Here is a 26424-nt window from a genome sequence, read left to right as displayed (position 1 = left end):
ATGCTATTGATACACCATTTGACGTTCAGATCTGTTTATTTATGCCTTTATCCCATGTTTTCGTCCGTCCCAACGATTATTGGACATTTGGTTTTATATTAATGGCTTCATTTGTAACAGATGGGTTATTGAAAATTCTGAAGACATGCATGAATGACATAATAACATCACAGGTGGGAGGGAGGGGTTTTTCCAAACCTGAAATACAAAATGGAATGTGTTTAAATATTGATACTGTATATGCAAATTGACGCATACTTCGTTTGACGCTATGTGCTTTCTTCGACTACAAAGAGTAAATCTACAGTCATTCTAATTAAGTCTCAGATATAACATCGCAGGCGCGGCTTTCACTGGATTGCAAGGATAAAAATAGGCAGGAATACACTATATCTCTATAACCACGCCTTACGTATTTTATATAGTTATCTTCATCTTCATTTAAAGTTTAGCAAGACTGAAAAATACCCGGCACATGTTCGGCCATAGTGCAATTCAAAAGTATTTTAGGACGTATGCACGTATTTGTGCACAATTAAAGGCTCCCCAGACAAGTACTTATTTCTACAATCCAGTGATATTCCGATGTAGGTCGTACATTGTGAAATCACATCTATCTATCTATCTATCTATCTATCTATCTATCTATCTATCTATCTATCTATCTATCTATTCTATCTATCTTTCTATCTATCTGTCTATCTATCTATCTATCTGTCTGTCTGTCTGTCTGTCTGTCTGTCTCTCTGTCTGTCTGTCTATCTATCTATCTATCTGTCTATCTATCTATCTATCTATCTATCTATCCATTTTCTATCTATCTATCTATCTATCTATCTATCTATCTATCTATCTATCTATCTATCTATCTATCTGTCTGTCTGTCTGTCTGTCTGTCTGTCTGTCTGTCTGTCTGTCTGTCTATCTATCTATCTATTCTATCCATTTACTTATCTATCTATCTATCTATCTATCTATCTATCTATCTATCTATCTATCTATCTATCTATCTATCTATCTATCTATCTGTCTGTCTAGCTATCTCCATTGGATGCGTCTTAGAAAAAAATAAAATTAACAAATCTCGACCAACTTATCCTATATTTGAAGGCATGTCATTGGCAAGCTGTATGTTTTTTTTTTAATTTTGGTTCAACTGAAAAAAAGTATTGTGGTGGCGTCTCAAAAGTGATGTAAAGTAAACTAAACCAAGCTTAGGAGTGCTATAATTCAGTCTACTCGTGACACGTTTGATTGAAATAGTAAAAACATTATATCAGTTGAAATTCTTTTAAGGGTAGAATGCGCCCCAGGGACAGATATTCGATGTCTCGAAGTTTTGCGATTCTTTTACCATCAACCACTTGTTGGGGCTCATTTTACAGATTTTTATTTGAGTAAGAAAAATTCAAGGTTTTAGTTTTCTGAAATTTCTTTTCATCACAGAGTTAACATTAGGGTGGCGGCCATTTTGAATTTCAAATATCGGTACGTGATATATAATTTGTTTTTCCAGTACCAAACTTTGCACAGTGCTTACTGACTTTATTGGTAAGAGAATGGTTGAAAGTTTCATTATAGAAAGTTTGAGCAAAAGTTTGAGTCTTTCACTACCCTAACTAGAATGAAATGAGTGACAGTCAGCATTGTAATGGCGTTTGTTGAACTCCATTGTATTAATTTTGTTTGTGTGACCCTTGTAACGAAAGTATAATGACCCACGGTAGCAGGTGTTACAACTCTAGAATAAAACTCTATTAATATCTTTATTTTTGTTGGCCTCATATCGACTTTTCCTGCAAATTCAAATATCACGAGAATTAAACGTGAAAAGATGGTCTTAAGGCAAGTAATGGAGGCTAATCACAATATCCGCACAAGGTTTCGAACGACGCTACGCAAACGACAACCGTCAATTGGCGCGCAAATCTTTGTCCGGAGCTAGTCAAGCGTGGGGGAATTGTAAAGACGCGTGTCTCTATAGTGAAATGCAAACCAGATAAACTTGTACGTGGAAAGCATTGAGCAAAGCACCCTGGGTAAAATTTGAGTACTTTGTGCGGTTCAAAACCGATCGATAAATAATCCTTTGTGCTATGCTTAAGGTGATTATAGCATCCCACTCGAATTAATCGACTCGTACAACCAACCTGCAGCATATTTTGAAATCCCATGTCAGGAGGATATTAAAACCCCTTTTGTGCATCAGGTTTTTTGTAGACCAGTTAGTCGCCCGATGATGATGTTCTGTATTAATCCTTGATGATATCACCGAGGCAAGGGTGATTTTGGATTTTCTGAAATGAATACAATAATTGAATACAATGGCTCCTGAAAGCAGCTTTGCAAAAATCATACAGGAATATCCTCAACGGCTGACGTCACATAGTCGTCTCGTCTTACAATTACAGCACAACAAATTGTACGAGGAATGACAGAGAGAGAGAGAGAGAGAGAGAGAGAGAGAGAGAGAGAGAGAGAGAGAGAGAGAGAGAGAGAGAGAGAGAGAGAGAGAGAGAGAGGGACAGACAGACAGAGGGGGAGAGAGGCAGAGAGAGGGGCAGAGAGAGGCAGACAGTCAAAAGGTTAACAAGTTTGAACGAGCAGCCAGGCATCACTCATGTTAGAGTCCTCCCGTCAAAACTAGAATCTCTCGTTATGGTGTTCGCATTTCACATGTGAAATTTAATTTATATTTTTTGGTTCTCGTTCTAATTTTTGTGAGAAGAAACAAATTTGTGTGGTATTCTGGCAGTGACTGACGCGTACATCCCAGAATTCTAAAACTAAACAGAAAATGTCAAAAGCTTTAGGGAGCATTCGTTTTTTTTACGGGGAGGAGGGGTTGATTGAAATCAGGGGGTCTGACTTTTGCGAAACCAATTTTAGGGGGTGGTCAAATTTTACGATCAATGAATTGGGGGGGGGGGGGTTCCGATTTTACATAGGTTGGTATGGAGTTATGGCAAAAAATAATTGTGAAATTTTACCGAATTTTTGATTCTATACGTTGACCCGTTGTAGTCTATGAGAAAATTATGAATAATTATTTTTAAATACAAAACTTGCCAAATCTGTGTATTTATAGGCTCTTGATTATTGATATCAATGAACTTGATTAGATTACGGTGGATACAGGTGCATGTGTGAGCAAGAAATTTGAATTTCGAATTCCACCGAAATGTTGATTCTCTTTACATTGTAGTCTATGAGGAAAACTATGAATTTTTATTTATTACAAAGTGGCTAAACCTGTGTATTTATGCATGCTATTTGATATTAATGTACTTGATTATACTAGGGCGGGTACAAGTGCATGTGTGCGAAAAAAAATTGGATTTTAAAATTTCACCGAAATGTTGATTCTCTATACATTGTAGGCTATCAGGAAACAATGGATATTTTTTTCCAATACAAAACTAACTAAATCTGTGTATTTGTAGACGCTCAACTCGCTTTGATTAGGGTGGTTAGAAGTGCATGTGTGTGCAAGAAATTTGATTTTGGAATTTTACTGGAAATGTTGATTCTATATAAATTGTAATCTATGAGGAAACTATTAATATTTTCTGAATACATAATCAGCTAAGTAATATATAATCAGCGAAGTAAGAGTATTTATAGACTCTTGATTATTGACATTAATGTACTTGATTAAGCTAGGTAAGTTACAGGAGCATGTGTGTGGCAGAAACGTGGTTTTGGAATTTCACTGAAATGTTGATTCACTGTACATTGTGGTGTGTGAGTAAATTATTAATTTCTTTTTTTTACAATACAAAACTTGCTTAATCTGTGCTTTTTAAATGTTTGACAATTGATGTAAATGTACGCGATGAAAATATAATGTTTCAAAGAGCAGATGTGAAAAAGAAATATGATATTGAAATCAAAGTGATTGTAAAGTCAAAAAGGATTTTTTGAAAGCTAAAATGTCAAAAAAGAAATTATATGTCGATTATTGATACAGACTGTGACACCTGGGTGAGAGTCGCTTTTTTGTGCATGAAAAGTGGGGAGGGTCATTTTTTTTCTTGCAAACACTTTTGGAGGGTCCACTTTTTCACTCTAGGGCCATAGGGTGCAAAGGGTTAATGAATCAAATCTGACGATTGTTTTTTTTTTGGGGGGGGTCACACTTTAAAATTAATAAATTTAGGGGGGGGGGGCAAGTTTTACCTCCCCGTAAAAAACCAAATGCTCCCTTAGCGTGCACCTGTTGTCGCGCAGTGATACAAATGATTTCACGTGCCATGCGTGTTTGCCTTGTCTTAACTTCCTGTGATCATTAGCACACACTATACAGGCAGTTTTCTGTACCCTGAATTCCTTCAGGATAAAGAAATCATACTGTGAACGATGACACGTTTGCTTCGTGAGAAATGTAGGCAAAGGATAGGTTTTTGTCTTGCAAAGTGAACTACATGTATCAGTAAACGTAACGAGACGTCTTCAGCCTTCGTATTAATAACCAGTAACCTAAGGGTTCTTTGTGTTTTAGGTCAGGTGATGCTTCCTCACGCCTTACGCTTCCTGAACCTCTAGGAAAACCGTTGGACCATTTCATGTGCAAAAAAATGTGTCCAGAGTTAATCGCTCGTGCTGAAACGGTGAAAGTCAGAATACTCCAGCAAAAGTGTTAAACTGGTTATCAATTCATCTGAAAAACAGAAGACGCTTAAAATCAAAACAAACAGATTTTAGAAAGTCTTCACGTGACACTTGCTGGGTAGTAAAAACCCACGCGATTTCACGAGAGACCACCACAGTATCCGAAGATTGATGTCTTTGAGCATGCGCCGTTGATTTGGAGTGTGTTTACTTTGTGTTGTTTAGATAACCCATGGAGCTATTGATCTTCTAATTAGCCCTTGTTATCCGAATTTGTGCGATTAATACACTAAATGCCAGCAATATCAGAGTAACGACAGGTTTCAAAAAGCTATTCGCCCACCGATTTTAGCATTTAGGTTTCTACACCCACGAAAAGTCAACCCGACTACACTGATTTTAGAGCAGTTAAAATGGATTATACACCTCTTGGCACAGGGTTTTCAGTGTAAAATCTTTACCACCCACGAAAAGTTGTCAAACCACACAGTACACCGCGAAAAACCCGCACTGACTGCAGAAGGCCCTGATATTTCACCGTTACACATCTCCTTTTCAGTAACCCAAGTCACATGACCTGTAACAAATGTATAGTGCTTTATTCACATGTTTGTTTCAGGCCTGTCAGTATACTTGTGACTTTGTCCATAGCGAGGCTGACGATCTGAAAAACAAGTGCGCAGAAAGTGCTGTACCAGGTCTTTAATTTCGTACAGATTCGTAAGGTTTCGGAATTTCTGATCTGTGATCCGCTGAAATGCCGGCCAGTCATCGAGTTCGAACCAAGTCACATGTCTGTATGACCCAGTCACGTGTCTGTATGACCCAGTCACATGTTTGTATGCCCAGGGCTAAGCATGCGATCATTGAAAGATGGAAGCGAAGACTTGCTCCAAGTCTATGTGCATGTAAATATCAATAAATTGAGAGAATAAACTTTAGATCGTCGCGTTATAGATATTAGTGGTAGGCTGTTGTGTAGATTATAGGGTGAACGCGTTAGCCTACAGTAACCAGCCGGTAACTGCTGCCGAGAAAAGCCAAGCGACTGGGACCAGTCTAGTGGCTCGTTAAATTCACATACACCTGTGCACACCACTACATTTAAGAATTGTCAAAAATTGAGTGTCGGAATATCTGTCCCCAAGGCGCGTACTACCTTACAGGTATACTTTCACTTGTTCCAATTTTGCCACAGTTACCATGGAAAGAGAAAATCTGACCAATCATAGATTTTAAGAGGGTGGCCGCTTTTTAAAAACAGCGCCCTCACATGGGCATTTTGAATACCAAGGAACACCCCTTTGACCATATATGGGCATATTTAGATTACAGGTGACGGTATACCTTTAAGGCATTGAGCACAGACCCATTCACAGATTGCTTCAGTACTCTGTAGTCTTTGCTGACAAAGACGTGTTCGGCGGGTTTGTGATACAAACCGCACAGGTCATGATACGGGTATTGTTACTTTTCAGGGATGTAAGCCGCCTTGTGATCCTTTCTCGGAAAGTCGGCATTTCATTCTAAATTCGTCATTTCTCATCCATTATTAGCAACACCGTTCACTCCATCACGGCAACAACCTAGGGAGTCCATAGAAACGGCATCTCAATGGATTCAATTATGGAGATGATCTGGACTATGTTTTGGCTTCTATTCGCACGAAAACTCATTTCATCGTCACAGCACGCTTGGCCGAAGCCAATCGTGGAATCGAAAAATATATCCATAAACAGACTTTAAACCGACATGTACCTTCATCAAAATGCAAATTCAACGATTTTGACACTTTGACACTTTTGACAGTTTGGTCAAGACAAATTTGTTTAAAAGGCGTCAGTTCTTAGTTTGTTAAGTAAAATGAATAAATAAATTGCAATGGTGCTGTACGTATTTACTTATCTGTCTATTCTTTGTTTACCCGTTTGCTCAATATTTGTTCATTGATTCGTTCTTTCGTATAATAATATCAATATATACGTAATCTATAAGCGATGAACTCATTCCCTCTTTAAACGACATAACACTGACGATGTCTATTTTCCATATCAAAACAATTTGAGATAGAGCTTTATCTTTCATATTGCTAGTGTGAAGTAAATGGTACTATAGATTGTACGGGTATGTACGGCTTTTTTTCTTTTTGCGGAAGGGGATAACCCTCGAAGGGCTGTGAGCCGTAGAAGGGACTGAAACCGGGCCGTAGAGTTTGTCAATGATCAAATATATAGCGCAAGCATACAAATATCTAAGGAAAAGATCAAATAGAATTGAATTGTTTCGTACAGTTAGTCTGATTTTGAGACTTGTATTGACGTTTTCACAGAATTGAAGACTTCTGCTCATTGGTGGTGACGTGTGCAGCACGGTTGAGAAAGACGACCATTTTGGTAAAATGATCATCTTATATTAATATTTGCAAAAAAGGCCGAGGCAGTACACTGTAAATTCTCATCACAGATTGAGAGTTTTACTAATTTTAAATGCTTCTCGGGAGTGTGAAATCAAAAAGCGAATAAATAAATCAGGAAACCAAGCTATCAACAAACCAACCATTCAATCAATCAATCAATCAATCAATCAATCAATCAATCAATCAATCAATCAATCAATCAATCAATCAATCAATCAATCAATCAATCAATCAATCAATCAATCAATCAATCAATCAATCAAGTTACGAGTCAAAAATTGACCGACCAAGGGATTATATATATATAAACATATTATATATATATATATATATATATATATATATATATATATATATATATATATATATATATATATATATATATATATATATATATATATATATATATATATACATATAGTCAAACGTAGTTAAACAGTTTAAATTCACTCGGATGGAAATAAATACAGCAATGATGTAAAGTAATGTCATGCAAGTGCAAGCAATAGATCATTATGGGTTCTCTATGATTGTGTCATATGAATGATGAAGATATGACATCAGCAGGATTAGTTTATAACAATTAATATACAGCAAGGAAAAAACATCATCAAAATCTCCTAGGTGTTTATCAGTTATTTACCAAGGCGACTGATTCGGGGATTTGAAAACAATACAGTCAACTGCCTTGGCTCCCAAAGCAGTACTGATCAGGTACCACCACACCTTAAGTTATTCTGAGTCTGATGTTATATATGATGTCTTTCGGTGTTACATTGAATTTCTCAAAAAGTTGAGGATGTCTTGACATAGCTTTATGAAACTGTCTGATGATTTTAGGTTGTTGTCGTCCTTGAGACAACATCCTGTTGTACAAGCTGGCAACTCTTGGAAGAAAATCTTCTATTAGAAGTGTTGCGCGAGCAATGCGAAGATATTCTGACAATACAGTGCCATAAAAAAATATAGGAAGGGATGTTACTTTCGCAATCTGGCATTCGCACTACAGAAAACTTAAAATATCGCGCTTGTCAAAGATTTTATAGACGAATATTCCATCTAATATATATATATATATATATATATATATATATATACTATTTATCTATTAATCAATCAGTCTATCTCTTTATCTATCTATCTATCTACTATCTATCTATCTATCTATCTATCTATCTATCTATCTATCTATCTATCTATCTTCCCCTCTGCCTATATATCTATTTGCACTTTCGTCTTAGCCATCTTTATCGTGTATAGCAGTATTTGCAGTTAAAACACAGCTTCACTTTACTGGGCTGTCTGTCTGTACACTGTGCAGACAAAAAGGTGAAAATGCCGGGGTAACTAAACTATAAATCAGTGATTCAGTTACACGGTAAGCAGCACGAGGGAGTTTGAGTACTCCCAAAGCCAAGTAAATGTTCCAATAATTATTAAATTAAAGGTGAGGCTTTCTCTGGGACAAAAGCCATCGCCGCTCGCTGTTTGTGATTAACAATTCTCCACGGAAAACGCCTCAACGTATCTTAACGTCCCCGACAGGTATACTCATCGCTTTTAAAATCGTTAGCCTGAAAGTTACCCATAACAAACCTATTTATTTCCGTTTTCGTCTAGAACATTTAACGACGTTGGCAAAGATTATTGACATAATTTAATATTGGTTTTTGAACAAATCGATATCAGTGAACATGATATGTTTCCTGTACTGAGTAAATTGTTGATCTGTCGAACGAATATATATATATATATATATATATATATATATATATATATATATATATATATATATATATATATATATATATATATATATATATGAAACACAAATTACTTCAAGTACAAAGTTATAATATCTGTTACTTAGGTTTCATACATCCTGCAATCTTCAGACAGAAATTAAATGATTCTTAGCTCTACATTCTCATTTATATGTTATATATACTTTCACTTCTGTCTGATGATTGCAGGATGCATGAAACTTAAGTAACAGATATTATTACTCTGTACTTGAAGTAATGTGTGTTATCATACACACAAATATATGTGTATATATATATATATATATATATATATATATATATATATATATATATATATATATATATATATATATATAACGTGTGTGATTGATCATATGATCTATGAGAGAGAGAGAGAGACAGAGAGAGAGAGACAGAGACAGAGGGAGAGATGTATTATATTTGGACAGTACCGAACAATTCTGTCTGTTCAAGTCACGATCAAGAAGAAGGGAAAATATTTGTGTCGAAGCCACACTTGAAAACTCTCACTTCATATGAATTTCAAGTTCACTGCAAATAAAGATACCCTATCTTAATCATTTTTGCGTTTACAATACAAAATGCAATATGACTGTAGTGGGTGGTCTGTGATCAACATGAAGCCTGGTCGGCCACCGTTTTCTTCATCCTTGATATTCTTTGTTAACAACCTCGTTTCAGTGCTGTGTGATTCAGGTCACCCTGATTAAAATAGACTCATTTGCATAAATCTAAAAAGTCAATGAAGAATGTATTGCTAGATTTGAAAATCGAGGAACGTGTTGTATACGAGCTTTGGAATCTTTGACAATTTTTGGTAGCTAATTTTTGTACTTTTCTCAAATATTCTTAAAATTTGCCGAGCAATTCAAAGAAATTAAAAAAAAATTACCAATTTGTCAATATAATAAAATACAATATCAAAATAAAATATTGTTGTTCAAATCAAGGAAAGAGATCGTTTAAATGATTGAGTACAGTTTTCTGGCACTTCATCCTAGTATTGTAATATCGTACACGCAAGTTTTTGTAAATTAACTAATAATACAGCAGCTATTAAATCGGTGTGACAGAAAATGTCGCCCCACTATAAAAACCAATAAACGTTACAACGTCAAATAGTTTATACAAATTCAAATTTCGCCACTTACATGTCATCAATGTAAAGTTCCTTTCATTCTGACGAGCTGTTAAAATGTCTTGCTTCAACAATGGGGAAGAATGTTCACTTCCCGCTCTTTATTTTGGCGGGAAACAGCAAATATTTGTCGTTTGGCATTATTTGTATTGTGCTCTGTGGATGTCGATGAGAATTTTACGTGCAAACAACAAAACAGTTTTTAATATGACGTTAATTGAAAACCGCTTGTCAACATTTCGTTGAAATTTCACCTAATGAAAGGTTAATTGTCGTACAAACCATGCTTCATCGGTATTCCCTGAACGTCTCCGATTAAAAATATTGCACCGAAAAATCAAATACGATATACTACAAATCTATCGTTCATAAACACTTTCACGCGCAGTATATTGACATCCCGCCATTTTTTAAAATCAGAAGTTTGAGCGATTTTCTGATTGTGCTTCGCTTCAGAGAATTTTCATTGTCTCTGATCAGCATACTCTTAAGGCACTGAGCAGATATTAGTATTATTACATTTTACAAAAAAGAAAACCCGAACAAACAAAAACAGTTTATGATAGGGGAGTAGATAGTGGGACTATAGACAAATTTCAACCGAGCTATTTTATACAAATGTCGAGCGGGCTTCACAACAGCATATGTGTGCCCGACGAGAGTGCAGAATGGGGATTAATGCAAACTGACAGTTCACGCCATGTCGTCTCACCTTTCTTAATAATTCACGTTCCTAGCGTGAAATATCGCTTCCGTTTTACCCTTGAACAAGGTTGTATGTCTGATTGGCCTTATGTCATCATGGGTTTGTGTAAGCGGTGAAAATGTCTCACAAGATAAAAAAGGTCGAACTCACAAGTGAGAAAAAACAAGAAATGATTGGAAACGTTAGGAAGTATTTGGAGTCAAATTTATAAAGAAGCGGTTGATCTATCTCGCCGCAGCAAAACGCTATTCACGTTCCTGGCAAATTGCTGAAACTGTGTTTTTTGGAACGGGAACAATGATAGCAAAGGTGTGCTTGTAAATTAAGGAGTAGAAAGCGATAAGCAGAACTGCCTGTAAGTATTGAAGAGATGTTAAAAATAACAAATCTTCAAAAATCAACCTTGTTATTGTACATTCAGTTCAGTATCATTATTTTAGGACATTTTATAGGCTTTCAATACAGTGCTTGTGCGGACCAATTTTGAAGCTCATTGAGTAAAGAAAGTTTTCATATATTATTTTTGTAAATCTAAAATTTAATTTTTCAATGGCAGTGAAACCGGAAATGGCGACCACTTCCCTAATCCAAAATTTTGCCTAGTGATCGTTAATGTTCAATCTTGATCATGGAAAAGAATTGTTTTGAGTTGCCTTAGAGCAAAGCACATCGAAAGCTTCAAACTTTCGGTTTAGAGACGAGAATTACTCAAAAATTTCCCCGGCCGTATTTGTTATTTATTAACACAATTTCTTGTTCTACTGTAAAAATCATGTAGAAATTCATCGTATTCGTCTAGTCAGATGTAATATTATTTGACGCTTTAATTTTAGTTCTGACAAGGCTAGAATTTATCAGCAAACAATAGCTCTACACACTGTGTTTGTGTCGAATACTCTGTATTGCAACGGAGTTTTGAACACCATTGGAACTTATTGGGGATCGTCATATTTTTCAAATTTCTCAAAGTGTTAGGTGCCCTATAGATGAATGTTGCAATTATACAATTACTCATAAAAGCAAGCGTATAACTCAAAAAGAAATGCAGATGAGCTTACATTTGCAGAATAAACCGACATTACTTCACCATCCAATTATCCGAAATTAGTTCCAATCGTGTTTTGGGGGAAACAAGAGGATATGCTTGTTCCTGCAACAAAATTACGTGAACAGTTTATCAAAAAACAGCCGGCATTTTCCCAGGAAAGCTAGGAAGTAACTTCACTACGCCCGTTGTGGTTAAACATATAAAATTTATGACAAGTAATTCAGTTAGCGCGCTGAACATGTGACGAAAACTAAGTACTGCAGTTATCTGTCATACTTGTCACGATGGTGATTCTCGCGGGACACCGCGAGATTATGCAAATCCCAGGAGAGTCCAACGACAATCCAATCAAAGTGCTGGCACTAAGCCAACCGGATGGGCACTGAACGTTCTGTGTCAGTGTGACCGTAAGGTTTTAGCTATTTTCCTTTCGGATTTGCAGCGATGCGTACTAACAGACCCTGCCTCTGCGCGGAAAGATGTTCTGACGTCATCGGCGAAGGCTCGCGGTCTCAGAGGAGGGACCATACAACAAGCAGAAAACGACGGCGACACATCAATTATACATGAACGATCTGCACAGACCAGGGGAGGATAAGGCGCAAAGAACGCTACGTATTTTGGAGTAGATACATTTTTATCAGTTAAGGTAGTATGCGCCTCGAAAGTGAAAGACTTAAACCTTTGCTCAAACTTTCCTTAAGGAATCTTTCAACCATTGCATTTCAAAATCAAGAATAAAAATCGGGGGTCACCGTGCAAATTTTGGTACTAGAGAAAAAAACAACCGGAGATTTACCGATATTTAGAATTGAAAATGGCCGCCATCCCGTGTTAACTCCATAGGGAAAATAAAATTTTCGAATTTCGAAAAACTAAGCCGGTGAAAAGTTTTCTTACACCAAGAGCTTTAAAATGAACCCCCACAAGTGGTAGATCAGAAAAGAATTGAAAAAGTTTCAGAGTCGGAATATCTGTCCCCGAAGTGCTTTCTACCTTAAGGCAAAAGTAAAGAAGTTGTGTTGTTGAGTCAAAGCTGCAGACAGTCAGTAATATCTTTGTGACGTCATTTCAGAATTTTAAACATATGCTAAGATTACCTGGCAGTTCGTATTTTCATACTTGAGACAATTGATAATGTACCTGTGGTACATTCAAATTTCTTCAGAGAATGAAATTTGAGAAGAAAGTGAAACCGTTTGATCCAAATCAGCATTCCAAAGAGCAGCGCCAACAAATTTTTCGAATCTGAATCCCCCAAAGCAGTCGTCTTGGAGTTCCTGAAAGTCAAATCTTTGCCCTTTGATTATCTTCGTTCTTTGATTATTTTGATAACTAATAATATTCATAATTGCTACTTGTGACTATTATATATATATATATATATATATATATATATATATATATATATATATATATATATATATATATATATACATAAACACCACACAAACACTCAGACAGAGTACATACATACATCGCGTGTGTGTTACATATCTTTTGAGAGAGAGAGAGAGAGAGAGAGAGAGAGAGAGAGAGAGAGAGAGAGAGAGAGAGAGGGTATTTTCTGTACGGCTCACTACAATCACTGCTGCCCCTAGGATGTACTATACTTTAAATAAGCAACTGATTGGTAAACAATTGCTGGTTGCTTCACTGGGTCTTGGCACTGTCTACTTTTAATCGATTGTGATGGTGAACCATGACTGAAATTCTGTTGGTGACTAGTTATGTGAGATGAACCTGAACATGCTCAACATCTTTCCAAAATCCTCCAAATTTGATAAAGGCAGTCATTTTATGATTAGACGTATTAAGTGTAATCACTCGAATGCCTGAAACTTGTCGCCGGGCCACAACGCTCCGTACGTCTCATACAAGCGGTACCTAGGGAGTTTCTGGTACCCATAAGCTACCCGTAAAATGACCCGATATCAGTCTGATTCGTTAGATTTATAATCGTTGAACTTGATGTTAGTCAATTTTTTTCTTCAAGATTTTTCAAATTCGAATTTTCCAAATTGTTCAATAGAGATATGTCTGAATGTTCAACTTATCCGTAAAGATGTTTTTTGCGAGGTAATTTTTGTTTACCGAAAAGTAAAATAAGCTTACGTTGACGATTTCTTTGAACTTAATGTGTAAATTTGATTTTGAAGAAATTGTCGTACAATATATACAAGTTGTCATGGCAATTTTTCTGAGTCGCAATCCCTCAACAACGCAGTTACAACAGTACTATAGCGCTACTCGGCAATATGAACATCTTTCTAAGGACGGTAATGATACAGAAATTACCGCAAAATTAGCAGATAAAAATTTTTCTGCGTGCATTCTTTGCTTGGAATATAACGACAACTGCAAGCACGTTGTCATGGAGATCAAATTGACCATCATTTGCTCATTATGTGATTTCACTGGTGATTGTCCTGTGTCGCAGAAATTGGCCAACTCTTGCTTTTTGTTGGCTGGGCTGTCAAAAATGATAAAAAAGATTCCCTTGAATGGTGACATTTTCACTAGCTTATTTTCTATGCTCGTGGTGCATGCCTTCAAGCCGCGAGGGACTGTCTTGAATAAACTGGGCGTTTTAAAATGCATCGCTTCGCCTCCCCTAAGTTGCTTCCTAACCTCGCGCGCACACAAAACGTAAGTGAAGACGATATGTTTCGTCTCCCGTGAATTGTTAATTTTTTGAAAATAATATAGTAAAAGGCTACAATCTGCGAACATTTCGATTCCTGATTTGTTGTAAAAAGTCGTAAAAATCATGGAATGTATCCACGTTACAACAGGACACTTAATTTTTATCACTTATGTTTGAACTATCTGCGCCATTGACATAAGCTGACACGAACGGATATGTGCGCTCCGCGTCTAAGGTATACAAGCTGGGTTCGATGATTCTAGTCGGTGCTGGGCTAGACATCACTGTCAGTTTGTCGTGTCGACGACAGAGTTTTGTACGATAGTGGGAAGGGTCAAATCAGAAGCTCAAGATTATCATTTTGTTTCCGACAAACTTCAAAAAGACTGCAGTGCGATAAAGCTACGATACTAACATTCCAGTGTTGTGTTATGAAAACCGCATTTCACGAAAACGTTTCCCTTCAGGCGTGCATAAAATAAGACTTAGCTAGTGATTGATTTAACATTAGGGTCAATGCCCTTTGGAAAAGCAAACAATTAATATTAATTAATTATGTTAAAATTACGTATAAATTATCTTATAGGTTCGTGTCCTCTCACAATTATGGATGTCGCGCACAGATATTTTTTACAGGAAAAAAGTTGTTTGTGAATATTGTTCGAAAAATTTGAAATATTTTACAGGTCAGTTATCTAGTTCTGCATGTTTCTCTATAACCAACATTTCTACGGTGAGCCCTGATTTTTATTCTAGATTTTGAGAAAGAATGGTTTGAAGTTACCTCGAGGGAAGTTTGGACACAACTTAGTAATACGTGATTCCACTTTGAGACGCGAATTCCTTAAGGTAGTATGCGCCTCGGAGACAGATATTCGGACTCGCTAACTTTCATAATTCTTTTCTGATCTACCACTTGTGGGGGTTCGTTTTAAAGCTCTTGGCGTCCTAAAGATTTTTAACGTCCTAGTTTTCTGAAAATCCTAACTTTTATTTTCCTCTGTAGAGTTAACACAGGGATGGCGGCCATTTTGAATTTCAAATATCGATAAATCCTGGGTAATTTGTCTCTCTAGTACCAAATTTTGCATGGTGACCCCCGATTTTTATTCGTAATTATGAAAGAGAATGGTTGAAAATTTTGGGGGAAAGTTTGAGCAAAAGTTCAAGTCTTTCATTTTCATACTACCTTGAAGGAAGAATGCGCCGAGGGCACAGATATTCATACTCTCAATTTCATAAAATACTTTTCAAGTCGACTGTTTGTACAGGCTCATTGTGAAGCTCTCGGAGTAAATTGACGTTTTGAAAATCAAAAATTTCGTAGAGTTAACGAAGGGATGGCGACCATTTTGAAATTTCAGTGTCGGTCAATATGTAGGGTAATGTGTTACTTGCATGATTAACCCTGATTTTTATCTTACATTTTGAAATAGAATTGTTCAACGTCTGCTTGTGGAAAGCTTCAACCAAATTTGAGGTAGTTCACCTTCGAAACGCGCGCAACTTCAAAGCAACAGATATATTAATTATACCTCACGACTAAAACAAATTCCGCAGTTGATATACTTCATATCAATGCCTGTGAAGACCTATTTTTCCCGTTTGACGTCATAGTTATTTTCCCTCCAAAACTAGATATTAAAAAAACCAAACACACTTGTATTTCTAGAATAAATTCGTGGCCGAGCAAGTGTCATGTGATGAGTTACCGCGAGTTAAAGTTTATTCAGCAAACTGTCAAATTCCCGACCGTTCTGGCGTTGCGAACGGCGTGTTCAGAATCTGATCGGCATTGCTGAACTTTTCGCCGGATAAAAAAATCACTGGATCGACGTGCAATTAGCTACGCTCAGTTATCTTCAACGCGTTAGTGGAAATGTCACTGAGTCAGCCATTGACTGTGAATTGGATTGAAACTGTCCTGAGCGTCGTGACGCAGTTAAATATAGCCTCGGACTGTCTTTTCTCCGTCGCTTCACTGACCAAAACATATAGAAGGCAGTGTCGTATGTCTTAAAATAACCTCCTTTGTTGGAACTAACGTCACTTATTCGCATGCCAAAGACCAACACACGATGACGACCAGTCACGACCTCTCTCAACACGGTGAAATGTATAACGCCAACTTTCTTCCCTGATTTCACAATATCAAAGATGTTTAGTAATTTAAGCACATTTTGTGTATTTACTCTTAATAAATCACTGATGTTCATTGGCGATTTGAAATGCGTTGACGTCGTTGAATGGCGATTTGGAATGCATTCGTGCCGTTGATTGGCGATTCGGAATATCTCGACGTCACTGATTTGCTATTTTGAATGCGTCTGCGTCGTTGATTGGCGATTTGGCTCGTTCATTGATTTGTCTACCGTTCTTTTATTGCACGAGTTTTGCTGACTTCTTGACCCGTGAACTTTTCAATTATCTATGCCTCGGTTCCCTTGATAACGATTACCATTTTCGTTAAGTTTCTCCTGTCCTTAACTTAACAGAGTGCAAAAGCTGTCATTCAAATTTTCTGTTCAACTATTTCAAATTCAAATTATTTTGAATTAATTATATGTGCAATGTCATGCCGTGTTGAAGTCCCAAAACTTGCCCTCACTAGTACTTCCAGTTAAATGGCCGGCATCGATATCATCATAATTTGAACAAACCTGGATGAGGGCAACTCAAAGATTTGGAGTAAGGCCCGTGAAATCTCAGAGCAAACGGACGCGTATTTATGAGAACAAAGATTATTCAACGAGAAGGATGACAAGAGACGCGCACAAGGAAGCACTGAGGCCCACGCATCTTTTTCGACCCTCGCCCTATAAAGGTAAAAGCCCTGAACCCAAACAAGGGCCCAGCTCCCGAATTAAGTTGCCTCCTTGCCGATAGATCCCATTTTAACGTTAGGCCACGTCATTAATTTTCTTTGTTTGCCGTGGTAAGATTTGCAAAAAGCTACCAGCAAGCCTCTAAAACATACGCAACAAAATTCGCAACTGCCTCTTATGAAAATTGAACGTGTTTGTACTGTGTATACTTCCATGTTTGATTTGAAGGGAAATTTTCTATGATTCAAATACAATACGTTCTACATTTGCATAATTTTTGTTTCCCTAGCCTCGTACAAAAATTTTACCTGCGTGTTTACAGAATCTTGTTGAATGCGCCCCAGCTTTGGTTTAAAGTGAGCCTCGTTTTGATTGGTGACGCAACAGTCTGCGGTATACTAGTAATTGGTTTTGCTTCTAGTCTTCTATCGCGAGAGTTTTATTTTACCACGTCGTGTGACGTAGTTACTAATGCTCATGATTATTCACATAATTATTCACAGTTTCCCCGGACAAATAGTTTTTAAAACATTTGAATACTTTTTGAGTCGTGTACTCCACACAGACGATCGCACACCTTGCAGTGAAAATAGTTCCCGCCAGGTTAGTTATCTGACAAGTGCCGCAACGCAAATAAAAGTATAACAGAGACAAGAAGTTTGTTCCGAAGCAGACGTTACAAGACCGTGACGTCATATTTTGTGAATTTCTAAAAACCTCTTATGGAGAATCTTTGAATTTTTTTAACCATGACAAAACGTATGAACTCGGTATCACATGAATATCAAATTCTACAACTCTCATTTGCGTATGTATGCAAATCAAGAATATTAAACTTGTTGATCATTTATGTATTTAGTATTTGGGTATTTGTGGTCCTGAGTTATGATTGATTACTGAATTACTGAAACTTTTTTTGGCGATCACGAGTAGGAACACTTACAAGTTCATTATTAAGAGATGTGGTTTGTGATAGACCACACACGAGTTTTTATCAATAAAAGCAGTTCTACTTGATGTTTTGTGACTGCCGACCATATCAGCTATCTGTGACGTGACTAATTACGTCAAAATATTAGTAAGATACAACGCCATTTCCTACCATAATTACTGCTTCATGTATGTTTTCAAACTATTATCGTCATCGTTGTCATTTTTGGTCGTCCACGTTAACGTCATCAATAATGAGAAGAGTGTCGCCTAGACAACGACAAAGGCGGCAAACACGAGAGGTTTGAATCATACAACATGAAGAGCCACGAGATGAATCCTGTCATACGACACTAACTGTCACTACGTCACCAACTCACCGTTTCACTCAAAACGCTTTGTCTGACTGCCTGCATGTATATAGCTGTCTATTTATGTCTCTTTTCCTACTTGTCTCTCAGGTTCTGACTGTCTGTCCGTCTGTCTATCCTCACCCCCTTCTTCCCCTCTCTTTCTTCCCTTCTATCTCGTAAACATCACTGAACAAAAGTATGTTGTCCTACGTGCGTCGTACGAGCTTATAAAAATATAAACCTTTTTCAATCAAACGCTGATTTTTTTTCCATCAGTAGAAGTTTAAGCTCTGCGAAGAGATTGAACGGGCTGTACACTTTTGTTTATTAAACCAAAACACAACCGACAACTGTATAAGGATTCTTGTGTCAACTGTGTTTAATAATTGGCACCGTTAAATGCCCTACATCTACACTTTCAAAAGTGCGATTCATTGTCAACTTTGTCATCGTGTCTAGCGTATCACAGCGATGCCATACTGGAAAATATGTGTTTACTTTGTCCCATTCTGCCAATTTAGGGTGACATCTTTTGACTCATTAAAATTTATATCAAATCACGTGACTTCAAACCATTTATCCGACAACATACGTATCAAGTCTTTATGTCGTGTGTTTTTAGAACGACTTAAAAAACACGCCCCCTTGAGAATTGAACGAATTGTCCTTTACTTCGTGTTTTATAAAAACGTTCATAAAAATAACATTTTTATCCTTTCCACGTTCAAGTGATACACATTGGAAAAGATTAGAAAAAGTCTGTGAAAAGGAAAGACACACTGCAGCGGGGAAAAAAATGAAAAGGTTATAGAGTGCCTTCGCCTCAATTAATCCACACCTGACGCGGCCACGCTGAATGAAGGACTTTTACTGAGCGTGGCAGCATTGACGAGGCGGGAGAAAACGCACTGATTCCCGGGAGACGCCAAGTCAGTCAGTCAACGACGAGGGATCTCTGCAGGATTAGGCATCGGAGACTCCAGGTGATGCATCAGAATATATATAGTTCAACGCAAACAGGCTAAGCTTTTGGCCTATTGGAATTGAAGTCGACAAATATTGTACCACGCTCTCGACGCGATGGCAAGTAGACGGGCGCATCGAAGGAAGATGGACAGGCTTTCTGCTCTGGCGCGACCGCGCTCACTCGGTGAAAGACTGGAATACAAATATGATTGACTCGTACATCATTAGTTATAGGAGACATCATGAATGTGTAACGGCGAGCGGTTCGGTTCTCGTTTGCTGCACTAATTTGGCACTTCAACCTCCGTTCCGCGACACATTTAACGTGATTCGTGTGTTTAATAGCCCTCTTGGAACGTACCGACACGACGGCGTACAGTGCTCTGCCGGCAAATTAAACCGAGCAATTAATTTTAACTATTCGATCGTATTTGGTCCACGTACATTTTACTACCAAGCGTATATTTGTACAAAACGAAACCAGATTGTAATATTTATGTCCTTGACTTTCTAAGTGGTTATAACCACACAATTGCCTCTCTCTCTCTCTCTCTCTCTCTCTCTCTCTCTCTCTCTCTCTCTCTCTCTCTCCAAAACTGAGAACATATTAAGTGTATTTCGTGCCTATTATTGAGTTTCACGGGTTCAGCCGATCACCAGATAATATGATTATAGTTGCTACAGGTGCGCATACAGAGAGAGAGAGAGAGAGAGAGAGAGAGAGAGAGAGAGAGAGAGAGAGAGAGAGAGAGAGAGAGATGGTGATTTAAAGTAGCTGAAGTGTTCAATAATTTGTACTTTTAAAAAGTCGAAAAACGCAAGAAAATGTCCTTTAAGCTTACTCTTTTCCTACAAAATTCGGCTGATTAAGTAACTTTTCCGTTTAATCAACTAGAACTCTGGCTCACTTACAGAGCGTATAATGTTTTAATATTTCAGTGTTGAAGTCCGCTAGACAGAGTCATTGGCACTGTTTCCCTCGAATCTGGATTTGACATTGAACTAGCGACGGAGCGTGTGGTACACTTTTCATGCAAGCTACATAGCTTGAACGCTTTGTGCTGTCCTTCCTCGATTTTTGTTTTAAATATTAATAGGATAACCCTGGCCTGTGTCAGACCTCACGTCCGCTTTACCGTTATAGGTGCCACTTGTCAAGGAGAACTCAGACCCTTAGACAAGCTGACAGATTTATGTTGACAGATAGGCAGACAAAAGGATAGACAGGTAGATAGAAAGACACACATACACAGGGACAGTTTTGGAGAATGAAATACCATGTGACATAAAACTTAACATTCTCGCTGTAAGTCTGTGAATTAATGAAATCCAAACTTGGCTTAACTATTAATTCATTTTACGCATATTTCACAGTAAAGTACGATCTAATATTGTACATAATTTAAGCAAAGTACACTTCATTTGTACTTTCAGCGTTAAGGTAGTATGTGCTTCGAAAGTGAAAGACTTACTTTTGCTCAAACTTTCCGAAATGAAACTTTCAACCATTCTCTTACCAAATCAACAATAAAAATCGGGGGAAAAGTTTGGAACTCGCTGAGCAAATTGTCCAATATTTTGCGAGATTTTAAATTTAAATAGCCAACGGTGAAAGTTTTTCTTCAAGAGCTTTAAAATGAGCGGCAACAAGTAGTAGATCAGAAAAGAATTGTAGAAATTTGAGAGTTCAAATATCTGTCTAAATTCCCGTTCTTCCGTAGGAGGTATAGATAATTCTGCATTTTTATAATCCATTAATAGTTTTTAGTTAACATGATAATAGAGAGACAAATAAGACTAAAAACAAACAACCAAAACTTGAGCAGCGGTAAACTTGGAGCGGTTGTTGAACTCACTTCGCTATACTCACTTTAGTTTGAACTCATCAGAATAACAAGAATTCTTTTTGATAATCCCAAGAATTATTGAGAGCGTACGTTTGAAAATGAATAAAAAATTACACAATAAAGACTTGTGTAGCTTCAGCCATTTTCAGGAAGAAGCTAAGTTCCGATAAATAGGAACAAACACAAGCGAAGACACGAACATTTTTTTATTCAACTCTCTGATGACGTAGGTAGAGCTATTTATATTCATGATTGCTGTATTCATGTTTGCAGAACGGCCATTACAGAACCTGTGACGTGTAACACTGAAATAAATTCGTTCCTTCATTTTTTCTGCTCTTGCCCTCGAGGCGCGTGGTGATTGGTCGCTGACTTCACTGTCGCGTCCACCACTTTTAACCAATAATGCTCGTTGAATAGATGTCGTGAGAAGTCCTACGCCATCTTTGAAGCGTTTAAGATTGTCAGTTCCCGTAATCTTTCTAACTTTCTACAGCTCTACCGATTTACATGAACATTCATAGATCAGAGAAGTGAAAAAAATACTATCAAGATTTTAATGGACATGGTTTTGCACACAAGGATGGCTAGAATGTGTGACTTTATGAACAGACACAATTTTCCACGGTGTTTTCCCCCACAGGTAGACCTACGGTCATGCTAACTTTCTGTCGTTGACAGACATTCAGGAAGTGCGCTTTCGCTGTTCCTGGATAGACATTGAGCACAACCTTTCTATACTACGAAGGGGTCATTTCAAGGGGGATATACGATTTCCTGCACATTTCGCGGGATCTCTCGATACTTTGATGTCCAATGTACTAGTCATATTAAAGCTGGTTGAAATGTCCTTTTTTTTGTAAAACTGAGGTACATTTAGATCTCTCATAATAAATTAGGTACTGTCGCGCTAAATTCAACACCATGGATGATGTTAAACCACGCACTATCTCGCGAAGTCTCGCACAACAATTGCGGAACTTGTGCACTGAAAGGCTAATATCGAAAGCGCGCATCTACGTTAAGGTAGTATAGCGTATGCGCCTCGAAAGGGAAAGACTTAAACTTTTGCTAAAACTTTCCATAAGGAATCTTTTAACCGTTCTCTTTCAAAATCAAGAATAAAAATCGATGGTCACCGTGCAAATTTTGGAACTAGAGAAACAAATAACCCAAGATTTACCGATATCTAAAATTCAAAATGGCTGCCATCCCTGTGTTAACTCTATGAAGAAAAATAACATTTTCGAATTTCGAAAAAAGTTTCCTTACACTAAGAGCTTTAAAATTAATCCTCATAGGTGGTATCAGAAAAGAATTGTAATAGTTTGAGAGTCCGAATATCTGTCCCCGAGGCGCGTTCTACCTTAACAAGTACGCTACGTCTCTTGAGCAGACGACTTCGAAATCCCTTCAATGACGACAGTGGAACGCCGAGTGACCGAAACAAGTCCTTTTACTACAAACAGGACCAGCATAAGGCACATGGTGACTAACAGTGCCCTTCCCGTCGACCATATTCACGGAATCAGTTTTCGTTTTCGCTGCGAAAAGGTTATTCTGTGTACGACAATCGTTCGTAAGTTGCCGTGTCTTTGCAGTCGAGAGATTAAGGAATACTTGATTTATGTGAAACTGGGTGACACAAAAAAGAACCACACACGCTAAATCGGTCGCCCGCGTTGTATATACTCGATATGGAAACTATCACTACGCGACAGTATCTGCTGAATTGTGTAATTTCGCTACAATTGTATCTATCGTACTTACTATATGCAAATGTAAGGGAAATGTGACTGGGTAGAGCCCATCTCTGGTAACAATAACTCCAGGCAGTTTTACAATAACGTTAATTCTCCCCCCCCCCCATCGTGGAGTGGTTTATCCCGACGGAGAAGCGAAAAAACGCCTCTTTTGGGTGGCGGGTAATTACTAGTAACAATTCTTGGCTGTCCACAGGCCAAGGTATTTTTTCGATACATTATACAAATCAGGTTTCCCTCCGTTCTCATTGCTATATAGAGATCGGTGTCAGGTTGTTTTTGATTATGACATCCGCATCACGAATTGTAAATTAATTTGGGCAAAATATTGATAAAAACAACGGATGTTTGAATTATATTTGGACTATCCTATTATTAGTTGTGCGAGAATGTCATTGACAGGTAGGAAATTTGCATGATCACTCCAGCAGATGGTTTGATAGTTGTGATTGGATGAATATTTCTATTCTATTGTTAGAGCCACGCCTTTGAAGTGGTTTTAAAACCCCATACTTCGACAATATCGCAAACACACAACACCAATGAAGACAGACGCAACAAAGGCCAGGACTAACACCGAGACTCACCAAGACACGCGAGAATCATAGTTTTTTTTTGGCGATGGCGTCTGTAAGCTTGCCTGGTTTCGTGAAAAGGATATCAAAGCCTACACCTGTGCCAATATTTGAAGATTTCGAAAGTATCTCAACACAGCCCGAACGAATATTCAAAAAACGAAGAAATATTGCCTTAGTGGGGGATCTGTGACAGGACAGGGCAATATTCGATATGCCAGGGCAATATGCGACGGCGTGAGGCATTGTGCTGGCAGCGCAATATGTTATATTGAACCCATCTGATATTATCGTTTGAGAGTATCTGACAAATATATTTACTTAGATACAAGTATGTATTTTCGGATGAACTAGGGGAGTGACAGTCGTATGCAAATATCGATGGTACGCATCAGAAACATGATTATCTCTGAATCTGAGCCGAAATACTGGCCCTCTGTATCATTTGACAAATTGGCAGTTTCTAGAAATTCTAGGAGGATATTGCACACAAGAGCGCCTTCTTGAATTATCGCAATCGACACTAAATTGTCGTACGGTTGTCGTTTCTTTGCCATTGTTTTGCGCAATGTCAAGGCCATGAGTCCATTTATTGTCGTAGGATACATAGTCATGGTCTTAAGTTTGATCATTTACCGTGACACCCAAGGCTTTCAACCTTAATTATAAAATTGGCGGGAACCTTTGCTAGATCTGCGGACGAAAGTCATGAGTACGCAGACGTGTAACAGTGGAGACAGAGCAGAATTACAAATTGTGTCACTTAAAATCGTGTCGTTCGTCAGTTAAACAACCGCACCACTAACGCCCGGACAGAGTCATAATTTTATACGCGGGCTGGGTGCAGTCGATTTCGTGAGCAACACTACAACCCGTGTGACATGGCGCCCTTTGGCGCCATATATCGTCCGAACGAGTCCAGGCCTGTGCTTAGCGACTCTATCCAATTGTAAAATCTGGAAATGTCGTTCATTACACGAGACGCTCGCACACTCAAAAATTGAGATTAACTAAATAAATATTTCACAATAGCCTTAAGAAAAGTAGATAAGTGACAGCAAAAAAATCCACTACAGTGATTTAAAAGTCGATCGAAATTCATATCGACAAGAATTAAGCAGATTGATTACAGTTTAAACCATTTGCAATAAAACTAGCTGTATTATTTGAACCAATCATAACACTTCCCGAGGCACTTGTTACTACGTCACCGAATGTCGCAATTCTTAAAATACACGGGCCTGTGTTAACCCTGGAACAACTCAAGGAGTTTGATCGTGTGCAAGAACTCAAGCAAGTCTTCAAATCGTGACACAAATTCACCAGTGTTCAAGCTCAGTGAGCGACATAAAACGAAGAGCAGTGCGTTGCTTGAATTAAAAATCTATCATATTGGGAAACATAAACAGAAGGCCAGGATGACAGTCATTGAGTTCACAGCCTCGGGAGAAAGCATTAACCCTTTGAGTCTTGTAATCGTTCCCATCAAAATTCTAGTGCAACATTTTGCCCTTTTTTTGCAATTTTTCAGTTACTTTTTGATAATTTTGGACAAAACTGACATTACTCTACACTGACTACAATTTTTGAACAAAATTCTGGAAAAAAATGAAAAATTGTCAGTATTTGAAAAGGAAATTTTCTGAGTTATGTTTCAAAACGTTGGACAGAAATTGACTTTGTCAGTGTAAAGGGTAACACAATACAGTTTAAATGTCTTTACTCCTGTTGTTAGGAGTGAATATTATGGTCAATAAAATTAAGATATTAAAAAATAACAACAAAGGCAACAAAAACTGGCAAAATAGGAGAAAAATCTGATATGACTTTAAAGCGTTGTGACCGGGGTCCTTGAGAAGATGACGGGATTCAGTCGCGGTATAGGCTGACATCAACACAGCAAAATGAAGTAAAAAAAGACAGTCATTGGAGAAAAATACACAAGTAGAGGCCCGGCCAGTGAGACTGCAGCCGATGAAAACGCCTAACTTTCCAACGAGTTTCGGTTTTCAAAGGAGCGAGCATGACGAAGTTGACTCGTATGTGGATCGAAATTGAAAAAATCGTGCCGAAAAAAAGATCAAAATTTTCAAACAGCGTCGTTGCAAAACGTCGAACCTTTTTATGCTGGCTCTGTACATAATTCGGCATATTAACACTGAAATATTCAATATTTTAATCCACTTTAATTTCATAACCATTCTGCCATATTGTCAAACCAGTCTATTGTATATTTCAGACTGACTGTTGCTTGTGTTTTCACGTTGTGGCGATTTTCTGACTTGCAAACATTAATTTCAACGAAACCCTGGTACAAAGATGACCCGCCTAACGACCAAGCAGCCTCGAAATGAGAATGTACTACAAAATTAGAAAAGTGAGAATCTTCACTGAAGAAGCATTTCGTTGGTAAAGGTATAAACATAGAACGTGAAGACGTGCAATTTCCAAGAAATGAAGGTAATTAAATATTGCAAACTGGTTGGGTTAAAATAATTGCATTGTCCAATAAAAGATATTTTATGCTATTCATAAAAATGAATGCCATTTTTAGGGTTTTTGCATATACACATAGATGATTTCCGATTTTCCCGCTGATGTACATTTTTCAGATCTTTTTGCAGACTGATTTTGTTACTAGCTGTTGATCGGCAGTGACTTTAAAGTATAAAATCTAAGCTTTATGCAAATGAATTGCTCTTTGGAAGTGAGATACTGTTTCGTTCTATCTGTTTCAAATGAAAAAAATGACGTATTTTCATTTCAAATGTTAAGAGATTGATGCTGATACGAATAATATATTAAGGCTATT

At 37.5% G+C, this 26424-nt stretch overlaps 1 protein-coding gene and 1 long non-coding RNA gene across 2 annotated transcripts in view; both read right to left on the bottom strand.

The window, feature by feature from the left end:
• Positions 1 to 26424, bottom strand: part of LOC139124946 (uncharacterized) — a 477972-nt gene that overhangs the window by 301041 nt on the left and 150507 nt on the right. The window lies entirely within an intron of this gene.
• The window catches only part of LOC139124896 (aromatic-L-amino-acid decarboxylase-like), a 60743-nt gene that overhangs the window by 33510 nt on the left and 809 nt on the right, over positions 1 to 26424 (bottom strand). The gene's annotated exons all lie outside the window — the stretch shown is intronic.

The sequence above is a fragment of the Ptychodera flava genome (genome assembly GCF_041260155.1).
Source record: "Ptychodera flava strain L36383 chromosome 23 unlocalized genomic scaffold, AS_Pfla_20210202 Scaffold_24__1_contigs__length_23054250_pilon, whole genome shotgun sequence".
In the NCBI taxonomy this organism is placed as follows: Eukaryota; Metazoa; Hemichordata; class Enteropneusta; family Ptychoderidae; genus Ptychodera; species Ptychodera flava.
The sequence above is the reverse complement of the archived record's forward strand: the minus strand, read 5'-3'. Positions and strand labels throughout refer to the sequence as shown.